This window comes from Macrobrachium nipponense, chromosome 12 (genome assembly GCF_015104395.2).
Source record: "Macrobrachium nipponense isolate FS-2020 chromosome 12, ASM1510439v2, whole genome shotgun sequence".
NCBI classification, from domain to species: domain Eukaryota; kingdom Metazoa; phylum Arthropoda; class Malacostraca; order Decapoda; family Palaemonidae; genus Macrobrachium; species Macrobrachium nipponense.
In genome coordinates this window covers 31,078,864-31,083,863 of record NC_087205.1, presented here as the reverse complement: position 1 = coordinate 31,083,863, position 5,000 = coordinate 31,078,864, and the positions used below count along the sequence as shown (strand labels likewise).

The following is a 5,000-nucleotide window of genomic DNA, read 5'->3' as shown; positions in this document are numbered from 1 at the left end:
ACGGAGTTAGATACAGCCATGGCTAACGACTCGGAGGAAATCAAAAGGATTGACCGAATCCGGGCTATAACCTTCAGAGAGGCCAGGGATGCTGGCGCATCCTTCATTTCACATTCCTGGATAGCTAAATACATTAAGAAAGATGAATCCTTTGTTAAAAGGAACTGGAACAAAAATTCCTATGACTGTCATCGTGAAAAGAGTGAGAATCTTGGAAGGCCTGAAGTCCTTTCTCATGAGTCAAAAGACATCATAGCTGAGGCAGTGGGTAGACCAAGAAAGTATTTACATAAATTGGCGCTTGAACTAGAAACAAAAAGGGGAAAGGAGAAGTTATGGTGCTGTATATCGTGAGTTGAAAAAATCTGGTATCAAGCCATTTCATGTTATCAGCAAGCCCAACATCACTCAGCAACTCATGGTTTTGTGGTTCATATTTTAAAGATTGGGATGAAGCTGACTTTCCCCATGTTGCCGCATCAGATAAATTCTTCATTTACACAGTCAGGAAGCCAAATCATAAAAATGACACCATTTGGGCTGCAAAGTTGGATGATATCAGCGATGACATGCGCTATCGCCAAGTTGGGAAGTTTCCTGAATGTTTCGGAAATTTTCTCTGTATCACAGCTAAACATTTAATGATGATCATCAAAGAAAAAGGACAGTCATGGAATGGCAAATATTTCAGAGAAACTGTGCTTACTGGTGGAGTATTTCCTTTCCTCAGAGATCCTGAAAATGTGTTATCTGTTGACGAAGTCACATTTTTGCATGATAAGGCACCATGTTTCAAGGCTCTTCAGGCACAGGAGCTGTTTCAAAACAGTGGTATCAAGATCTTCTCGTCAACTGAATTTCCAGGTAACTTCCCTGACCTTAATGTGTGTGAAAACATTGGTAGTATCTTCATGGATCGTGTTGAAGTGCGCACAGTGAACTATGATGGTATACCAAGCCTCGACGACCTGTGAAGAGGGGTGACCGAAGTGCTCAGGGAAATGGAGTTTGAGTCTCAGCTTTTTTTTGCGATTTAGTGAAATCATACCCCTCAAGAATGCAGGCTGTGGTACAGGCAGATGGAGGCCACACAAAATATATAATACTCAGAGAGAAACTAGAATAAATACCTGTTCTGAATTACTCTTGTTTTTGTCCATATCTATTTTAGTTTATGCTGTAAAGGGGGGGCCTCTAATTTCGAAACTCCCTATATATATATATATATATATATATAGATATATATATATATATATATATATAATATATATATATATATATACCAAAGTTGAAGGCGGTTGCTTGAAACCAGATAAGCATCATTGGAGGGTGGAGAGATACCAAAAATCCTTTAAAGTTATGTATTTATTTGCTGACGTTTCAGGACCATGTGTCCCATTTTCGAAGCTAAAAAATTAATAGAATAACAGAATTAAAATGAGACTCAGATTAAAACATGATAAAAAGTTATTTCTTAACAAATGCAAATTAGGTACAAGAGAAGGGAACAGTGATTACCAAGTAAGTGCTGAAGGCAAAAGCTGAGTGACTGTTAGGGTCCGTTTTGGTGCCGACGGAAACTCAAGAGAGGTACAGAGGAGTTGACGTGGACAGTATTTAATTGGGGAACCAGTTGTTTGATAAAAAGAGATTCGAGTATTGCCAATTGGTGTTCGTTTGGAGCTTTGCCTATGATTTGAAATCCTTGTAATTTATATTGTATTTGCATTTTTTTCCATGATCTCTAATACAGGAAAATTCGGGGTTTGATAGTTTGACACCCGTACGATAGCTAACGCCACGATGGGAATCTAATCTTACCTTTAACAACCTCTGGGTGGAGCCCACGTACTTCCCCAGGTCACATCTGGGGCAATTAATCAAATATATGACTCTCGAGGTCATCAAAGGAAGCAGACTCTCTTTATATTTAAACAAGGACTTGAATGGTCATTGGGTTTACATGGGATCAATTTTAAGTGACTGCCGGTAGGGTATTTGCTTATAATAAACAAATCTCAGTTCTTGATAAAAATGGCTATCATAGATTAGGGGAACACTAGCGTACAGATGTAGTTTTTGACCGTTGGCAGTTCAAACTTTGGGTGAAAGATATTATTTAGAAATTTTCGCAATTGTTTTGTAAAAGAGTTCTGATGGAAAACAGTTATTTACAAAGTACTGATGGAGAAACTTAATTTCTTCATGAAACGTATTCCACCCGGATGTTAAAGTAAACGCTCTGTGGAAGAGAGTAGACAGGGAATTTAACTTGAAATTAAAAAAGCAGTGGCTATAAAAGTTAGAACCCAGACCAGTAAACGTTCTCATTTCTAAAAACAGTGGTATTAAAATGTTCGTCAAGTCTAAAAACCAACACATCAAGGAAGGGCAGTTTATTTTCATTTTCATATTCAATTGTGAATTTGATATTTAGATGCATTTCATTGGCAAGTTCGAGGAATTCGAATTCCTCGAACTTGCCAATGAAATGCATCCAAATATCAAATTCACAATATATATATATATATATATATATATATATAATATATATATACATACCATATATATATATATATATATATATATATATATATATATATATATATATATATATATATATATATAGATACATATATATATATATTATATATATATATATATATATATATATATATATTATAACACACACACACACACACACACACACACACACACACACATATATATCATATATAGGTAGGTATATATATATATATATTAATATATATATAATACATCGGGTTACAAATGTCCTTTATTATCCAATTCGCTCTAATTCGGAATTGATGTATCTTTATATATAATTTTTAACCCGAAGGGGAATTTTTTACTTGATAATAATTTCGTCCTCTCGTGGGTTCGAGATTTATATTGAATCACGGTGATGTGATAAAAATTCATATATACGTATGTATATTATATATATATATATATATATATATATATATATATATATATATATATATATATAATGTATACACACTACACCTCCTTGTATGTGTTAAATATATCTTAGTTTAACCAGACCACTGAGCTAATTAACAGCTCTCCTAGGGCTGGCCCGAAGGATTACAAATTTTTACGTGGCTAGGAACCAATTGTTACCTAGCAACGGGACCTACAGCTTATTGTGGGATCCGAACCACATTATATAGAGAAATTAATTTCTAATTACCAGAGAGAAATACGTCTGATTCCACGTTGGCAGAGTGGGGAATCGAACTCAGGATTACCGAATCGGTAGGCGAATACGAAAACTACTCGTCTAACGAGGAACTTTTATGCGTGTATATATATATAGTATAATATATATATATATATATATATATATATATATATATATATATATATAATATATATGTGTGTGTGTGTGTGTGTAGTGTGTGGTGTGTGCGTGTGTGTATGTATGCTTATATGTATATAATGTAAGTTTTCTTTATCAAGCCTTTTGTTCCTACTGAGGATAACTTATGAGAAAAAAAAGAAAAAAAAAACCAGCCAATATCCTCTGCCACATTCATACTTTAATTGATAAATCTTAAGCCAAGTGGAGAAAGGTTCTACAACATTTCCCGCTCTTGTTAAAATATAAAGGCAACGTTCAAGAAAATTAAGCACTAAGATTATGGACAAAGAAACGGTAAAAGGCTTAGAGACGCCATCATAACTGTATCCTACAAAATGGCTTTTATCCTACAATATCTTCCTCCATCTTCAATTTTATTTGAAACAATGTAAAAAGATTACTTCTGATAAACACAAAAGCCCTAGAACTCATCAGAGAGGCTTTTATTAATTTCCAAATTTTTCTAAGATTTCAGGGACAGAAAAAAGAAAGAAAGAAAGAGAGAGAGACGCGAAAAGAAGAAAGGAAACTGCGTCGATAACGAGCATAATGTGCTAACAAATGTTGCAAGGGGAGGTTTTAGGACCCATATTTTTGCTAGTGACAAGAATGGGCCCAACGCTCATAATTCTTCGAAAAATCTGATGAACCTGATATTTTTTCCCACTGTTTCGTAAGGAAGTCGCTTCGATCCTCTATTGTGTATTTGTGTGTGTGTGTGATATGAGTTTTTTTTTTTTTTAAAGAAGAGGAAATCTTAGAAAGATGACACTGAAATTTAAACCGGGAAGCAGAGAAAAGAACGAGACGATTAAAAAGTATAAATGAAAATAATGGAAGAAGAAGATGAAGAAGAAGAAGAGAGTAGGCTGGAAGAAGAAAGAGGAAAAAGAAGAAGAAGAAGAGGAGGAGGAGGAGGAGAAGGAGAGAGGCAAAGGAGTATGGAGGCGGAGGCGTATGAGGAGGAGAAGGAGGGGGAGGGAGAGAGGAGGAGGAGGAGGAGGAGGAGCAGGATGAGGAGGAAAATAAGAAGCTAATGGAAGGGAAATCCGAGCCGGTCTCCACCTAACACGCGGAGGCTCTGGGGGAGAATTTGTAGGGTGGAATCCATCCCTATCGGAACCCAGATCACTCCCCAGACAGAAAAGAAATGATGATGATGATGACAATGGTGATGGCCGAAACTAGCCACAGCTGATCACCCTTCTTCTTCTTCTTCTTCCTTCTTCTTCTCTTCGTCTCATGAATATCTCACGGGTCGCGGGAATATTGAAATGTCATCAAAGAATTTGTCCAGATCTGATTTCTCCCGGTTGTAATGCTCGCCTGTTTGTGTGTGGGCATTGGTCACAGAGGGTAGGAGACGTTGGGGTAGGGAAGAGAATGAGGAAGGGGATAATATAGGGGAAGGGAGTAGGGGGAAATAATCACTTGGTTGCTCTGGATATCTTGAGGTCAGCTGTGGGTAGGTATTATGGCTGTATTACAGTCCAACGCAATAGTATTATTTATTTAAGAAGTATTAATTGGATATTTTACTTCATTCATCTGTTTAGAGCTATCGATAGACACTTAACTTACATACGCTTTGGCTTAGCATCATCGCTCTCTC

At 36.2% G+C, this 5,000-nt stretch overlaps 1 long non-coding RNA gene across 3 annotated transcripts in view; it reads left to right on the top strand.

Moving 5' to 3' along the window:
* The window catches only part of LOC135224452 (uncharacterized), a 158,951-nt gene that overhangs the window by 70,174 nt on the left and 83,777 nt on the right, over nucleotides 1-5,000 (top strand). The window lies entirely within an intron of this gene.